This window comes from Notamacropus eugenii, chromosome 6 (assembly GCF_028372415.1).
Source record: "Notamacropus eugenii isolate mMacEug1 chromosome 6, mMacEug1.pri_v2, whole genome shotgun sequence".
In the NCBI taxonomy this organism is placed as follows: Eukaryota; Metazoa; Chordata; class Mammalia; order Diprotodontia; family Macropodidae; genus Notamacropus; species Notamacropus eugenii.
Window position 1 is genome coordinate 330,337,484 of NC_092877.1, and position 19,229 is coordinate 330,356,712.

At 37.5% G+C, this 19,229-nt stretch overlaps 1 protein-coding gene across 34 annotated transcripts in view; it reads right to left on the minus strand.

The window, feature by feature from the left end:
* Positions 1-19,229, minus strand: part of TFDP2 (transcription factor Dp-2) — a 179,909-nt gene that overhangs the window by 106,871 nt on the left and 53,809 nt on the right. The window lies entirely within an intron of this gene.

Here is a 19,229-nt window from a genome sequence, read left to right on the forward strand (position 1 = left end):
TAGGTCCTCAAAGGCAATGCCAGCATTGAACAAGCTCTGCCTTGTCCTACCAAGATCAGATGACTCTAGGAACAGACTACTTGTCTTGTCCAAGAACTAGCCTAAGTTCTATCTCATCATCAAAAGACTGGCAACCAAATGACTAATGTTGTTGGCCATAGAAATTTATAAAAATTGTCCACTAAGGAGGAGAGAAGAATATAATCTGGACCTCTTGAGGTCCTTTACATGAATTATTCTTTTCAAAATCAGGGAATTATATTATAAAATTGGTAATATTTATAAGGCCTCCCTGTCACTGTTATATAAATATAGGAAGAGATGGCAGGCATACAAAAAGTAAAAGAGAAAAGAAATACTAAATATAACTTTTTGACAATATTTAATTATATAATTAGGATATTACTAACTGAAAACTTGGTGTGAACATACAATTATAAGGTCGAGAATTTTACAGCTCAAAAAGATCTTACCAGTTCATATATTTCAATGTCTGACCCTTGCAAGTTCCTAACAAGCACTACTTTGATAGCACAGAGGTATTATCTTTTCCTAACTAAAGACTACACAGATCTGAAATATGCCCTCTGAAAAACATCTTAGCACTGGTCATGGTGAGCAGCCCAAAGGAATTTCTGGCTCATCTTTTTCCTATTTACCACTAACATGACTTTTATTCATTCTATGCAGCTTAAAACATACTGGAGCAAGGCAAATAGAGCCCAGCTGAGTCTGCTCCCACAATGTTCCTTCCTTTCATCTTTATTCACATTGCCCTTTTCATTTTCCTTTGAGGCCTCAGGGTTCAATCATCCAGCCCAACTTCTATCCAAAATATGAATCCTGTACACATCCTTAACAAGATATCACCCAAGCCCTGATACCACTAGTGATTAAGCACTCAATATACCACACATAGTCCCTTCCACTTTTGATCATCAATAAAAAGAAGTTTTTATTGAGTTGAAAACTATCTCACAGTAATTTCTACCAATTTATGTTTTTTGTTCTTTATATTCAACTCTACTCCTTCCTCAAAACAATCCTTGAAATAAAGACTAGTAAGATATAATGAGGTTAAAGTGCTAGACTTGGAGCCAGAGAGACCAGAGTTCAAACCTTAATGCTGACAACTACCAGCTACGTGACCATGGGCAAATCACATAGCCTCTCAGAGTCACAGCTTTCCAATATGGCCTCTGAGATCCCTTCCAGTTTTAAACTGATAATACTAAGAGCTATGTGAAATCAGTTGTCATATTTCCCTTAAGTTACCTCTATTTCCTCCTCTCAAGCTATCCTTTTCCCATGCTCTGTTTCCCTCTTCTCTCCTCAGTGTTCAATGTCTCAAACAGCCTGCCTTAACTGATCCTGTCCCTACTATCCTTAACAACTGTTCCTCTACGTAGACACAAGGAAAAAAGTACTTAAGAATCTTTCTGGCTGACTTCTCCCAGAATCTCTAAGCTTGTTTTTCCTTTGCTCATACCACTAAAAGGATCCCCTTAAAGCAAAAGACTACTTCAGTTAAATGGATTTAACATTCACACTGACCATTTCGGATTTGCTCCTGGAGACAATGGAGTTATTGAGGACAGGGGGTAATATGCTTAGGGCTGTATTTTGGGAAAATCACTTTAGTGGATGAACGGAGAATGAACTAGAGTGAGGAGACGTGAGGCAGGCGGACCCACCATCAGGTATTGCAATGCGGGGATAAGGGGATGAGGACCTTCACCAAAGTGTTACTGATGTCAGAGGAGAGAAGGGGGGGGGATATTCAACAGATTTTGCAAAGGTGAAACTAACAGATTTTGACAACAGCTTAGTGATGAGGAGTCAGAGACAGTGAAGAATCGGAGGTGACTCCTAGGTTCTGAGTTTGAGGGACTGGAAAAAGGAGTTGCCTTCAAAAGTAAATGGGAAGGTAGGAATGGGCAGGAGGTTGAGGGGGTGGGAAATAACGATTTCCATTTTGATTATATTGAGTTTAAAATGCCTATTGGACATATAGTTCAAGATATCTGAAAGGCATTTGGATAAATGAGACTGGAGGTCAACAGAGATGGGAGCTGATGAAATCACCAAGGGAAAAAGTATAGAGGGAGAAGAGAAGAGGGCCCATGACAGAACCTTTAGGAACACCTACAGTTAGGGGGAATGAACTAGAGAAGGATCCAGCAAAGGAGAAAGAAGTCAGGGAAGTAGAAGGGAAACCAAGGAGAGGTGCTCCAAAACCTAGACAGACGAGAATATAAAAGATGAGAGAAAGCAAACAGAATCAAAGGCTGCAGTGAGGTCAAGGAGAATGAGGACTAAGAAAAGGCCATTGGATTTGGCAATTAAGACATCACTACTAACTTTGAAAGGAGTTATTTTGGTGAAATGACAAGGTGGAAAGCCAGATTATGAAGGGTTAGGAAAAGAATGAGAGGAGAAAAAGTGGAGGCACTTGCTGAAGAAGGTCTTTTCAAGGAGTTTAACTACAAAGGAGAGACAAGAAACAGGACGATAGTTAGCAGGGATGGAAGGCATCAGCTGATGTTTTTTCAGGATAGGAAAAATATGGGCAGGATTGTAGACAATCCTCATTTGTGAAATGGAAGATAATAATGGCATCCACCTCCCACAGTTATCATGGGGTTAAAGGAGACAATATCAGCAAAGCACCATGCAAACCTTAAACCTGTCTGCTATCATTCTCAGAGCAAAAGTCAAAATCTACATCAAATGAGAAGGTTAAAGATGAAAAAAGGTCACTTTATGCAATTACAATATTGTAGTCTGACCCAATCTAGTCCAAGAAGCTTCTGACTTAAAAAATGGAAAACGACAGACAAAACTTTTGACCCTGATTATCCTCATTTGTTACAGATGTTTAAGTGAAATAAAGTAGTCATCACAAGGAGGAGATCAGAAGGGTTCAGAAACAACCTTGGTCAACAAATGCCTGATGCCTCTGCCAAGCAGAGAGACAACCACAGGGCAGAGGACACACCCACACACCCCAATCAGCGTACTGCCTAGCCTACAGTATGGAATAGTTTGGGCAACAGGCATTCTCCATCAAATTGTTTATTGTTATAGGCCTACTTGGAAAATGGCTGTGGATCTCACTGATGCAATCAGTATAGTATCACTATCAAAAACACCTGGAAAGCCTCATTCTTATGGAATCTTATATCTCTCCTCTAATTCACTACTAAACTTTTAAAATTTAAATTTATTCTTGACATTCATTTTTCATGAAATTTTAAGTTCCAAGTTCTCTCCTCCTTCCAGTCCTTCCCTTATCCATTGAAAAGCAAGCAATATGATATCAATCATACATGCGAAGTCTACAAATCCAGCCCCAGTCTTTAATCAGGGCTTCTGTCCTTACCACTGATTACCTTGTGGACATTTCAAATTGCATATCCCAGAGATATCTCAAACTTGATACATTCAAAACAGAACTTATGGTCTTTCCTCAACAAAACCAACCTTCTCCCAAATTTCCCTGTTTTGTTCAAAGCATCGTCACTCTTCTAGTTCCTCAGCATGTAAACTTGGTGTCATCCTTGCCTCTTCACTTTCCTTCATTCCACATAGCCAATCATTTGCCAACTATTGTTTCTACTTCCACAATATCTCACACAGCCAATTTCTTCTGTATATTCATACAGTCACCCCTTTAATTGAGGTCCTCATTATCTCTTACTTAGATGACTGCAATGTTCTTCTAATTGGTCTTCCTGCCTCTAGCCACTCCTTAGTCTCTTCCTCTGTGTAGCTGACAAACTGATTTTCTTTTATGCACAAATTTTGACCATGTCCCTCTCTAGTCAATAAACTCTGGTGGCTCCTTGTTTCTAGGATTACACACACACACACAAACACACACACACACACACATATATAAAACACATACACATATATAAATATATAAAGCACACACACACTTTTGTTAAGCTTTTAAAGCCATTCACAACTTGGTCCCAACCTGTACTTTCAGGCACACTGTACATTATTACTTCTTTAATATTCTGCATTGCATCCAAAATGTAATTCTCTCTGTTCTTCACAAATGGCACTACATCCTCAGTCATTATGCTGTGTACTACCTTCCTCCATGACTGGAATGCACTCCCTTCTCACCTCTGCTTCACAGAAATCCTCTTTTCTTTCAGGATACTTTCTATATTCTGAAGCCTTTTAGCTTCCTCAACTTCTCATGGCCTCCTTCCCTAACTACCTTGTATTCAACTACCTCATAAAAAAGGTATACTTATTACATGTCATTGCATGTTCAGTACACACTTGGTATTTCTCCATTAGAATGTAAGCATTTTCTGAGCAGGTATTGTTTCGTTCTTTGTATCTGTATCCCCAGCATCCAGCACAGTGCTTAGGATGTAGTGCGCATCCACAATGCTGACTGATTGATAAAGAGGAAGTGCTCAAGTATTGAAGATACAAGGAGAAAAATTCTGATAAGCTGGAAGAAGGGTGGGTGTCTAAAGAAAGCAAAGTAGACTGACCAACCAACTTAGGTATTTTAAAATAACACACATAGAACATGGAAGCAAAGGCAATAAATACAAAAGCATAGCATGGTATTGTAAAAACAGTATTAAAAATGCTAAAGCATCAGGATACTAAAGAAAGCTAAGTACCAAAAGATCGAGGGGGAGCTGTTGTTTTTCACTTTCAGCCACCTTGCCAAGAAGGGGAGGATCAAGAAAAGGGAGGTTAATAGGATGATGATGATGATGATGAATGCCTGTCAATCAACTATATGCCAGGCTCTATGCTAAGTAGCAGGATGTAATTTTAAAAAAGCAGACTTGTTCAAGTCTTTTTTTTTTCCTTCTCTGTTTTCTCTACTAAACAAAATAATCTTTGGACTGGAAAGGACTAAACAAAAGCAGGATGGAGCTGATGTCCAAATATATCTACAACAAGAAAGCATCTGTCTGCTTTTCACCAGTTTAAGTCATCAACTACATTCCAGAAAGTAGACAAAACTACTAGGTATAATTGCTGAATCACTCCCAGTGAATCTTTAAAAGACCAAAGTGGATGGGAAAGTTTGCAGCACTGCCACAGGACATATGTCTGCTTTTCAAAAATATGAAATAAAATGGAGTTTTGCAAACTCTAAGCCACTAAGCTTAACTTGAATTCTTGAAAAAAAAATCTTAGAATATGTTATTAAAAGAATGGTTAGTGATCTTTTCATAGATTACAAAAATAGAAAGAATGACTTCATCACCTTTTTAGGATAGAGTCACTAAATGGGCAAGATCAGGAAAATCCTATAGATTTCTAAATTTTAAGAAAGTATCTGATAATTTTATGGGGGTAAAAAGGATAGATGCAGGGTAGACAACTATATTATTACACAGAACTGACTAATTCCCTAACCCAAACGGTGATCATTAATGGTCCTACTGAACCTTTGGAAGGCAGTCTCCAGTGGAGTACCCCAGGGATTTGTACCTGGTCTTGTGGTGTTTAACATTTTTAACAATGGCCTGGATAAAGTCATACATGGCATGCTTATCAAATGCATGTATGGCATAAAGTTAAGAGAGAAAACTAACGTATTGATGTGACAATCAGGATTTAAGGAGTTATTATTTTTAGACAATTGGCCCAATCTAGCAAGATGACATTTTATAGGGATGAATATGAAGTTTCTATTGGGGTTAAAAAAACAACTTCATAAATACAAGGTAAGGAAGGCCAAACTAAAGAAAAATCCATCTGAAAAACTGCAACAGTGTGATATGACAGCCAAAAATGGTAATTCAATATTAAGCTACATTATGAAAGGTCTAGTATCCAGGTTTAGGAAGGAAATAATTCCATCATACTCTGCCCTGGTCAGATCGTATCTGGAACATCATGTCTAGTTCTAGGTATCATATTTTAGGAAGGATATTAAAAAGCTGAAAAATTTCTAGAGGAGATGACCAAGGATAGTGAAGACCCTTGAATTCATGTTATCTGCAGGAGGCATTTAGCTTAGAAAAGAGAAGACCTGAGAGGGCCATTAAAACTCTTCAAGATTTTAAAGGCTGTGAATGTTAAAGGGAGATTAAACATGCTCAACCTGGCACTAGAGGGAAGAATCAGAAGCAATAGATAAAAGATCCAAAGAAGCCAACTGAAGGTTAAAGGTCAAGAAAAGCTTCCTAACAATCATAGCTATTCCAAAGTGGGATGAACTGAAGGCTGGTCAGCCTACATGACCTCTGAAATCCCTTCCAACTCTGAAATCATGTTCCTCTCTACCTACCCACATTTGACTCATCCTTCAAGATTCAAATTCAAGTCCTATATCCTCCATGAATTTTCTGATAATCACTTTATCCTAGAATGATTGTTGCTTACCCTGAACTATAGCAAATCTAAAATATTTTAAAACCAAGGTTATGTTCTCAAAAAAAAAAACTTCCATCTGTACATGCTGTGCATGTATATCTCTGTACATGTTTCCCCAACAAAACGTAAGATCTTTGAGGGCAGGGATTTTTTCACTTTTGTCTTTTTTGTCTTGGGCCTCTTGTCCAGCAGTTGGCATATAATAGATATTTAATAAATGTTTATTGATTGATTGAAGTTGTGTATCCTAAGCAAATTTTAACTCCTATACAATTTAATACAATTACTTATTTGACTGAGAGATAACGTGATACAGTAAATAAGGTGTTGGACTTGTGTCAAGAAGAAATGGGTTCAAATTCTGACTGTTCCTTAGCTATGGAACCAGATATAAATTTCTCTGCATTTCAACAATACCCTAAGGTCCTAAGTTATACCTAAATGGTCTCTTATGTGACTCAGCTTAAAGGCTTTCCACACCAGACAGATCAGAGGTCTTAGAAGGTTTAGAAGGATCTAAGGGGGAACCCTTGAGGCTTATACTTAACCCAAATCCTTCATTTTCTCTGAGGAAGCTGAAGCTCAGGGAGTTTAAGCGACCTGCCCAAAGTCACAAGGGTAGAAAGTGACTAAATGGAGATGTTAATGCTTGGCCAACAAATGGCAGGGCCTAAGTCATGAGATAATTACATAATGATTATATATGTACATATTATATACACATGTATAATATATACATGTGAAATATATATAATATATATGGAGATTATATAATGAAATCCAACTAATCTCCAAAATTAAATTCAGCCCTCTGAAATGAACTTGCATGGAGTACAACACAATAAACGTTTATTAAGGGTCAGACATTATGCTAAGCACTAGGGATACAAACAAGGCAAGACAGAAAGAAGCTAAAAAGCAGGGAGGGCAGGAAGAGTGGGTGAGGGGGGAGAAGCAAGGAGAGAAGGTTCTTGACATTATGATGATGGTAGAGCGGAATAAAAAGAGTTTTAAAGTAGAGAGAAATGAAAATTCCACTGGGCCCTTCTGTGGCAAATCTTTCTAAATACTGTATCATAAATTCACCTGTCAATCAAGCAATCAAGAAACATTTATTGAATACTTAACACATGCTATTTTTCTACTTAATCATGAATCTGTAAGGAAAAGGTAACAAAAAAAGCTAAAATGTGGCAGGTGGCTTTCTTTTCACCATCTATAACCTTTTCCCTGTTTACTGATCACATTTTAATTTTTGTCACCTTTTCCTTAGAAGTTTATGGTGGGGAGGAAAATAGCACAATAAAGGTATACAATTTGATGACTGATAAAGGACTATATAACATAACTGTTACAAAGTACTTGAGAGAATGCTATCTATAGAAACTAAATAAAAACCTGGACAAGGAAGGAAGGCAAAGAGTGTAAATAAATCCTTCATAGAAAGGAATGTTTTCATAAAAAAAAAACTACATGCAAATTTTAATCCTAGGTGATAAGTAGTTTTCTAAGGCCTTCTAAGTGACACCATAAAGAAACTGCAGTAGGTTTCACCTGCTGGATTCTCCAGTGACCTTTTCTCTCGTAAATAACCAAGCTGAAGAGTTTATGTTGAAGCCCTCTGTTCCCAAAGTGACTCTTCAAGTAGTTTTGATATACAATTGATACCACTATATCATTGGTTACAAAAATGTCAATCAAACTATTCAGAGAAAATACTTGAGATTTTTCTTCATAATAGAATCACTGATAAGAAAGTTTTCTATGAAAATGTCAGCAGAAAACAAGAATCATTCCACAGTGTTTTTATATTTCTTACTAAAGAAAGTCCACATACATCAAGTAGAAAAAGGAAGTTCTTATTTCACTTAACATCTTATTGCTAACTACTGCTCTCTAGAGAAAAATAAATCCACAGAACTCTAAGCATCAAGTGTGGTCTCTGACCATAACTTTGAAATTAAATCTAACATTAAATCTTAATTTAAAAAAAAAAAAAAAGTAAATAATTTTTTAATGTGCCAACTCACACTTGATTCAACAATTTATGTTTCACTGAATGCAGCATTTATTATGGGAATTATAGCACTGTCTTGCTTGTATCTCTTTCCGAACTTCTCATACAATGACAAGATGATAAAAGAAAATATCTTTGAAAACTTAACAACTATGTGTAGACTCCAAACATGACTCCACATTAGTGACTGGTGATAAAATGTACTTCCCACCTCCTGAAGAGAGGTGATATACTACAGTTGCTGAAAGGGACAAAGATTTTCTAATATGACCAACGTGTGGAGCTGTTTCATTGGACTACATTTAATTGCTTGAACAGAGGGCATGTGGGTTTTTTGTTCTTCTTGAGAAGAGGGAAAGAAAAATAGAATAGGACCAACAGTGATGCCCCTGAAAAAGAAAAAATGACCAGAACATTTATACAACAAAGAAGAGGACGGAAGGAAGTTCAGAAAGAGATGCAAGCAAGACAGTGTTATAACTACCATAATAAATTCATATATCTAAGAAACAAACTGTTACAAAACTAATATTCAGTTTCATTTTTGTTCTTTGTAATGGAAAGAATTGTTTGTTGATGTTTACAAAGCTTAGAAAAAAAAGAATGGGAAAAAAAGGAATCGTCACAAAATTTTCAAATAGACAATATATTCCACAAAGCATAAGTCAGAAAGCTTTATTTAAATTACTGGAAGAATTCAAGAATGTATTATTAATGGAATGCTTAGTGAACATAGAAGTATGGTACAATAGATGGAGAACTGGCTTTAAAGTCAGAAAACTCGTGTTCAAGTTCTGTCTCAGAGACATGCTGGCTCATGCAACTCTGGACAAGTCACTTCACCAGCCTGTTGGACATCTCAAGCTGGTTGTGTCACAGACATCTTCAATTCAACATGTCCAAAACAATGATTTTTTTCCCCCAACCTTACCCTATCTATAACTCCTATGTTATAGTCAAGGGTACCACCATCTTCCCAGTCATTCAGAATTGCAATTTTGGGGTCATCCTTGGTTCCCTTCTCTCACACTACCCCTGTATCAAGTGTTTTCCAAGCAATGTCATTTCTGTCTTTATAATATCTCTCACAGACACTTCTTTCTGTCCTCTAAAGCTGCCATCACCATGGTACAGGCCTTCACCACTTCATGCCAGGTTGATCTCCTTGGCTCAAGTTTCTTTCTATTCCACCTCATCCTCCAGTTAGTTGTTGAATTGATCTTCCTGAAACTCAGGCCATAACATAATAACTCCCTCATCCCATTCAATAAACTCTAATAGAGCCCTATCACTTCCAAATGTTCTCATGAGATTTTAAAGCCCTTCATAACATGCCCCCTTCCTACCTTTCCAATTTTCTTACACCTTACTCCTCTATCCTCTCCATTTGCTCTATGATCCAGTGCCACAGAGCTGTTGCACATGGCACTCTATTACTAGACACCATGAATTTTCAATGGCTATCTCCCCTGCCTAGAACTTTCTTCCATATCTCTACTTTTGGCTTTCTTCAAGTCTCAAATAAAGTAGCACCTTCTGCAAGAAGCATTTCCCAATCTCTCTTAATGCTAGTGCCTTCCCTCTGTTGATTATCATCAACTTATCTCATATGTATGTTATTTGAACATGGTTGTTTGCATGATGTATCTTCCCATTAGACTGCAAGCTCCTTAAGAGTAGGGATTATTAGTCTTCATCCTTCTTAGTATCCCCAGTGTTTAGCACAGTGCCTGGCACACAGTAGGTATTTAATAAATGCTTATTACATAAAGATGATTTAAGTTAAAAAGTGTGCTAATCAGAAAATTTTGGGTTGTCTTATTCAGGGCTTAAATTAACCTGGTATAAATGCGGAAAGGCAGATAATGAGGCATGGTCCTAAACACATATAATATCAAAGAATCTGATGACAATGCTACTGCAGTGTACAAAAAGGGATAAAGAGAACCATAATTTCTCTGAAGTTTCAGAGACAGAGAGAGAGGAAGAATATGTATATATATATATATATATATATATATATATATATATATATATATATATATATATATATATATATATGTATATATCCTAACTGCAGCTGGGATAGTCTTTTCTATTAAGCTGACAAAAACCTCTACCCTTCATTTCTGGGTACCCATGAAAACTAAAAGTCTCAAGAATTAGGAAGACTAGTTATAAATAGATTTAAATATTTTTGTGTATTATAAGTACATATTCAATTCTCCACTAAAAATAATATCCCACTTTGATGTCTCTTTTGGGCTTAGAGGTGACTCTGGACTACTGAGGGTCAAATAAGTGGAGCACAAAGTCTAGTAGGTCTTACCAGGATGAAACAGTTAATAGATGAACTCTGTGTCTTGTCATTCAAAGACTAGCCTAACTTAATAAAGAGTAGATAATCACCAAAAGGTGAACTAAGAGGTGATGGGAGACAAGGGGGTGGGGGAGGTCCACAGAAGTCAGTATACTATGAAGCTCATGAGTTGTACAAAAATGGGCAGCAACATGGATTTGGCATGCAGGCCATAATTTGCTTACTACCCTTGTACTAAAGCATGAAAGGATTAGGATCTACATTGGTGGGGAGAGTATTCACATCAATGAAATAATGGATTTTTAAAGTATTGAATTAAATGTATACTTAATAATAAGCAAAAAAAAAACTAATTTAGTGAAGTAAAAGGGTAAATCATTTTGAAAAGGAATAACAAATATTCAATATAGTCCTGACCTCTCCTAATACAACCACTCTATAATAAGAACTAATGGAGGGAGTACCCATATTGATAAGACAACAGATGCACTGATGACTTAGAAAGCAATAGGAAATACTTTTGGCAATTCTTGACAAGATGTGATGCTCGGAGGTAGAGCAAACACACTAGACGAAAGAACTGACAGAATGGTGACGTCTAGCTCCTCCCTTCCTCGGCCAAACTCTATGAAGAAGTTCTTTATGTTTGCTGCCTCTACTTCTCCTCATGCCTTAATCCTCTACAATCCTTCTGACTTCCTCAGTCAATTGAAATTGCTCTCTCCAAAGTTACTAATGATCTTTTACTTGCCAAATCTGAAGATTTTCTTCCCAGTCCTCATCCTTTTCAATCTGTCTGATGCACCTGACACTGCTGACCATCTTCTCTCCTGGATACTGTCTCCTCTCTGAGTTTTCGTGCTTCACTTCCTACCTGTCTAACCATGCTTTCTGTTTTCTTTGCTGATACATCATGCATATCACATCCCCTAAGAATGGGTGGTTGCTAAGGTTCTGACCTAACCATTCCCTTCTTCCTTTTATGCTCTGTTGGTAACCTCAGCAGCCTTCATGGGTATAACTATCATTTTTATGTAAATGGTTCCCAGTTACAGAGATCCAGCCCCAGTCTCTTCCACTGAGTTTCAGTCACATATCACTAATTACTTATTAAACATTTTGAACTAAATGTCCCAGAGACATCTTAAACTCAGTGTGAACTCATCATCTTTCTCCCTAAACCCTCTCCTTCCAAACTCTCTTACTTCTATTGAATATACGCTATCCCTGTCTTCCAGGTTTGTAACCATAGCTTTATCCTTTACTCCTCATTGTTCCTCACCCACATAACTGACTGTCTGATTTGTCCATTAATACTATCACAACATACCTCGCATCCTTAACTCAGGCCCTTCTCACTTCTTGTCTAGATCACTACTAGAGATTCCTAATGGATGTCCCTGCCTGAAGTCTTTCCTCACTCCAATCCATCTAATACATTACTGCCAAAGTAATTTTCCTTAAATACAAGCCTGACCATGTGACTTCCTGTTGGGGGTGGAAGCTCAATTCCATGTGGACAGTCTCGGGCGGGTAAAGGTGGGAACTTCTAAATCTTAGAGTTCTCATGAGGCCCCCCAGAAAACAGCAGGGAATCGAGGAGTGAGACCGAGCTATCTCGTGTATTTCCACCTCTTCCCGTGAGAAACGTGATGGGAGAGAGCTCTCCCCGCCCTCGACATTGGCCCGGGTCTGGGCACACCTATTGTTATCTAATAGGCACGGTATTCAGGTGCAAACTACGCGGCCTGAGAGCTTAATTAGGGTCAGGAAAGCCTGAAGGCGCTCTTAGCGCGGGAGGGGCCCTTACAGGACAGAAGGCGCCTCTTCCCTTTTCCTCTCTTCACTCTCCCTTCCCCCTCTCTCCCCACTTCCACTTCTGCTTTCATTCCCTTACTGTAAGATCTTTGCCTCCTTGGGAGATTTCTCTCTCCCTCCTAAGGAAGAGTTCCCCCTGCACATGTAACCGAGACCCCGAATAAAGCCTAACCCTTGTTTGACTCCGGAAAGTCTCTTCTCTCATACGTTTATCTGGTTTGGCCAGCAGAAGACCTGCGAGGTAAGGTAAGACTCGGGTAGCCCTCAGGCCTCTAGGCCTGGCAACTTCCTTATTCAATTCAAATTCCAGCAAATTCCAATTGCCTCTAGGATAAAATATAAATGCTTGGCTTTAAAAAAAAAAAAAAGCTTTATACAACCTGGCATCAATGTATCTCTTCCAGACTCACACTCACAATTTGTGATCCAGACAAACTGGACATCTGTATTCTTCACACAGTGTACTCCAAACTCCTGTCTTCAGTTCTTTGCAGGAGCTGTCCTCCATGCCTGGAATGCATTCCCAGTTTACCACTGTCTCACAGTGTCCCTCTCTTTAAGACACTGCTCATCTTCTACATTAAGTTTTCTCATCCCCCCAATTTCTAGTGCCCTTCCTTCAAAACTACCTTCTGTTTAAGTAGTTAGAATGTTTTCACATGTATTAACTTTCTTTTTATGCTGCAAACATTTTCACATGTGCTTGTCTCCCCATCAGAATAGAATTTACTTGCATAAGGATTGTTTAATTCTTTGTACTTGTATCCCCAGCACCCGGCACAGTGCCAGGCATATAGTAGGCATAAATACTTGTTCACTGAAAAAAATGGGCTTCTGCAGCAGACCACAGCTTGCAATGACTGAAAGGAATTTACTATGAGATCTGTTCCAGGGTCTTACAAATTCTGGGCACAGACCACTGTCCAGCTGCAGTGCCTAAGATGCACATACTAAAGATTTGCTTCAATGAACTACCAAAGTTCAAAATGGCACTACAATTTTGGGGCTGCCCTCGACACTCTATACCTAAAATGGATCTGTGATTTCACTGATGTAAATATGATTTCCTTAAATGAGGCAGATGGCAAAAACTTTTCCAAATTTATTCTTTGTGACTTTGTCAGTTGGAAATCCATCTAATTGAATTCTTACTTTACCAACTGAATTATCAAATTAGCAAGGACTAAGAGTAGATAAAAATGGGGAATAAGGGATCAGAGTAGGGAAATAGCACTGCTGTTCTTCTCATTCTCATATCAAGTTTGTTCCTTAATCAATACTACTTTTTGTTCCAAAGAGTAATAATTTAAATCTCAGTTTCTTTTCTCTCCAGTAGAATGGTGAGAATAATTTTGCAAACAGCAATGGGAAAAGGGGACGAGGAGAGGAAACAAGCATTAATCAAGGGTCTCCTGTGTAACTGGCATTGTGCTAAGTGCGTAACAAATATTATCTCATTTGAGATGATAAAAGGCAGCGTGAAACATTGGTCAAACTGTTTTTCTCACCATAATATTTGGCATTTGGGGGAAAGGTGATAACAAGGATTTTATCAACCTATCCTCTACTCCAATTACTTTAAATATAATGGATGTATGTTTGCAAAGTCAATGGTGATTTTTTTTTTCCTACCCAAGTGACCAGATGTGCCTTCCTTGAAGCCTGAAAGGGTATCAGGTCCAAGGTAGCTATGCTGATAAACATGGTGTCTTTAACTTAGTCTCAAAAATAAGAATGTCTCAGACAAATTCTGAGTTACTCCTAGCAACAGATATACAGAATAACTTTTAAAAAGTTAACCTAACATGGTCCATGAATATTTTCTGTGGTATCTATCACTATGGAGAGAAGCTCTAGAGTTAGGGCAGTGTTGAAGAAGAGGGGATGAACTCTACAGTATTTCCTCTTAGTGTGGACATACGATCTGTTTAGCCTGCAGATCAACAGGAGAAATGGCTTCTATTGAGGCCTAAATAGGTAGCATTATTAGGGGTAGATTAAGTTGCTCCAATTTTAACTTTTTCCTTATGACCCTGAATCATCTGAAATCTCTGTAAACCTTAAATTATCCTAAATTTTTGTAAATAAGGCAGCTTCTTCCCACAAACTGTCAGGAATATACTTCAAGGAGTCCTTTGTGGAATTTATTTAATACTTGATTATAAGGAGCTAGAAAAGATAAAAAAAAAACAATCTTCCAGGAATGTGGAACAGTGTAGTAGGCTTTGATCAATCCCCATCAAAAAAGGAGATAAGGCAGTACTGCTGGACAAATTAACTAAGTGGAATCGGGAAAATAAGGTTATAAAGACAAAGGAGGAAAAGTCTAAAGGACTATAACAGCAAGACACAAAGCGCTGAGCTTGCTTTAATGACTGCATTTTGACAACTCCCTCCAGGAGATGGCCACTGCTTTCAGGGCTGCTGTCAACAGAATAACTTGGGCACACCTCCATGAGCAATATAAAGCCAAGCTGTCAGCTTTCTCAATGTATTCTTGAATGCCTATATCTATATTCTTTCTGAAGTCTCAATAAAAAGGCATTCATTGGTACATTATTTTTTCTAAGAACTCATTCTCCCTAATTCCAAAACCTAAGTGGCCCGACAAGTCTAACTCAAAATATACATGGTTTTCCATTCATAGCATTAGGAAAATTAATAGTGCAGGGAAACTATGAAATTCTACTTGATACACTATAATTCCACTGGTAAAAATGTTATGACTAGATTTAATATAATATATTTTGGTCCTATTTTCTGCAGCAGACCTCAGTTTGTAGTCACTGAAAACAATATGCTGTAATAATATTTATCCCCAGTCTTTTACTTAATTCTGAGCACAGAAGACATATGTTTGTTGTTGTTCAGTCATTTTCTGTTGTGTCCAACTCCCTGTAATCCATTGGGAGTTTTTCTTGGCAAAATACTGCAGTGGTTTGCCATTTTGTTCTCCAACTCTTTTACAGATGACGAAACTGAGGTAAACAGGATTAAGTGACTTGCTCAGAGTCATATCACTAATAAGTATTGGTGGCTAGATTAGAACCCAAGCCTGCAACTCTATCATCTGTGCCACCTGGATGCCCAAAGATGTATGTATTGAAAATCTAACAGTTAGACTCCAATTTAATGGGCTTTCAATATAATTTTCATCCTAATTCTGAGGGAAAATGCTGTATATATTTTTTATTTTATTTATTTTCAGTGTTCTACAATCACTACCACATAACTTAGATTTTATGCTGTACATATTAAGAAGGAGATTCCAAATCCAGTTCCGCAAGTTACATGATGTGTGAATTTGAACAAAACACTTAAATTCGTAGTTTCCTCATTTGTAAATAACAAGTTTGGACTATGATCTCTTCCTTGCTCTATTGTGGTCCATTCGTTTCAGTCCTGTTCTACTTTCTGTGACCCCACTTGGGGTCTTCTTAGCAGAGATACTGGAGTGGTCTGTCATTTCCTTCTCCAACTCCCCTATTTAACCAATAAGAAAACTGAGGCATCAAGAGAAGCAACTTTCCCAGAATCATACAGCTAAGTAGGTGTCAGGGTCAGGATTCAAGTATAGCACTTGTGTCTCCAAACTCAGTGTCTTTTCCACTATACAACAGAAAATAATCGTGTCAGACTGGAGTTACAGGCATGTCTTATGATCTTTATACTTAAAATTCCAGATTTAGAACTGCAAGAAATTTTAGAGCTCCACATAGAATAACATTTATTTTACAGATTAGGAAACTGAGCCCCAGAGAGATTAAATAATTTGGTTCAGGTCACACAAGTAATAAGCAGCAGAATCAGGAATCTAACCAGGCCCTCAGATAACAAAACAGCAATTTTCCCTTCATGCCTTATCTTTCTTTTAATCACAGAATGATAGATTCTCTGAACTAAAAGTAACTTAGAGATTATCTAGTCAAAATTTTACCATAAGTAGGAAGGCCTTTTATAACATTGCCTTCCATCTGCAAAAAACAAAAATTTTAAAAATTTTAACCATTTATCTTCTACTTGAAGCCCTCCAGTGAAAGGGAATTCCATTTAATTTAAAGGCAATCCATTTCACTACTGGATTATGATATCAGTGGATTTTACTTTCATAATGTACAAGTCCTAACTTTTATGAAAACCACGTCTAATATCATTTAGGCTCCCATGATATCAGTTACAATAACATCAGATTTGAAATGTGAACAAAAGAACTATTAAGTTCCTTCCCTTCGAAGTCTTATAGAAGGCACTAAGGATGTTTAGGCTAGAAAAGCATCCTGGGTGATATTTGTTTTTAAGTACTAGTAAGTCTACAATGCAGAAAAGGGATGAGGTCTGCTTTGTTTGGCCTCAAAAAGTAGAAGCAGGAACTCTCACTGGAGTCTTCCATCAAAAGACTCAGATAACCACTTGTCAAGAATGTTGTAGTGAGGATTCCTCTGGAGGGGATGGGCTGAACTTGCTGGTCACTGAGGTCCCTTTCAACTCCAAAATTTCAAAATTCTATGAGCTAACATATTAAGGAATGATATCTTCCAACAGCATCAACTTTTTATTAAATCAGAGGAATGTGCATACTCTTCTGTGTTCCTTTAGCAATGCTCTGTAATATGATCCCATATAGGAATTTGGGGGGTTTTGAACAGGAAATGTGATGTAATGAAAAGAACACTGCACTAGCAGTCAGCAGAACTGAATTTTGGGCAAAACTACCTGAGTAATCTTGGTCAAGTCATTTAACTTACTTGGGCTTCAGGTGTGGACGAGGAGAGTAGATAAAAGCTGATCAGTAAGACACTCATAGGCAACAAGAAACTAGAAAAAAAAACCCTAAATAAATTCTGTTCTTAAAACAAAAAAAGTTACGTAAGAAAAGAAATTTTAGTTGTTTTAAGGGGAAGGTATGTGTAGAGCCCATATAAGATTGCATGCCATTTAAAACTTATGGAAGTGAATGTTGAAAACTGAAAACAAATAAATTAATAAATTTTAAAAAAGAATACATATTTCAACATTTCACAAGTTCCAATTGTGAGAAATACAGTTCATAGATGAATGAATTCATGTGATTTCAGAATGGAAAGATACCTTAGGGATCATTTGTTTCATTTGAATTGATAATTAATTATTAGAAAATTTTAATATATCAATAAGACATACAATATGCTTCCGCATGTTTCAATGTCATTATTTTCTTAGATGGTGAATCTTTATTATGGTGCTGGGTCTATGACTGTTTAATTCATTTTTCATGAGTTAAATGAAGATAAGTATTTAATTTACATTCTTCTTGATGATGACTGTCTGAATGGAGACAGATTCCTTCTCAAGTTTCCAGTTAGCATTCTAATTCCACTTTTCACCACAGATTGCCATTCAAGTGTTATTGGCACTAGGTCCAATCAGTTCCTGGTCCCAGTGAAGGAAACCCAAGCTGTGTTAGAGGTACAGCTTAAGTCAATCTACTTTAAATTTTGACCCCTTACTGAGAATTTAAAATTGGTTTTAGACTAATATTTTGGGCCTCATATTAAGTCTTTCAATTAATTTGTAATCATTTGTTAGGTGCTGTTATCTGTTGATGTTCTAGCAGTAGAAGCATGTATTATAATGGAAAGAGCCCTAGAGTAGATTGCTGAACACTGGTCTCCTAGTTATTGGTCCCTGGAAACATCATTTGACTCACCTCATCAAAAAGAAAAGAAAAAAAAAGAAAAGAAATTTTATTTCAACAGTCCTAATCTTTCTGAAGGCTTACACGTTGACTTACCAAATATGAATGTTGAAATAACACAAGACTGTGTGTACCATTTCCTCTAAGAGGAGATTCAGTTTATGGCATTTTCACAAGTAGAGGAGTGGCTCACTTCAAGATCTCTAAAAATAACAGGACTCATAACCTCCAGGTCAAGAAATCAATCAACTTATCAAAAAGCATTTATTGAGAGATCAATATGTATCAGACAGCATGCTAAGCACTGGAGATAAAAACACAAATGAAACCGTATCTGCCCTCAAGGAGCTTACATAACATGGACACAAATAAGTATATTTTAAATAAATACCAAGTAAATTTTGTTTGGGAGAAGGGTCATGTGGAGGGAGGTATACCAAGAAAGACTTCATTTAGAAGATGTTGCTTGAGCATAGTGTTGTAAGAAATAAGAAATTCTAAGAGGCCCGTTCCTTTCCAGGCTACCTCGCCCCAGCTCATCATCCTGACATTTCATTCCAGTCCTACAATCCACCCTTGGAGTATGCTCTGTGCCTGTAGCCTTCTCAAGGGTTTCTCCCAGAAATTCCATTTCAAGAGTACACTGTGGTCTCCTCACTCTCCAGGCTGCACTCTGGATTTCCTCTACCATGGCCCCTTCAGCTTCCTTTTATGTGCTATCTTACCCCTTTGGACGGTAAGCTGCTTGAAGTCAGGAGCAGTCACTTGTTCTATTCGTATTCACAGCACTTGGCACACATAATAAATGACAGAGGAAAAGTAGAAGAGCATTTCAGACATGGGAGTCAGTCAGTGCAAAGGTACAGAGAGATGATGATTCTCCTCTGCGAGAAGCAGCAAAAGGTCAAAGCTGTGTGGACTGTAAAGCATGAGAGGGAGCAACATATAATGAGGCTGGAAAAGCAGAATAGGGTCATGTTGAGAAGAGCCCTAAAAGCTCGAGTTTATATTTGATCCTAGAGGCAATACTG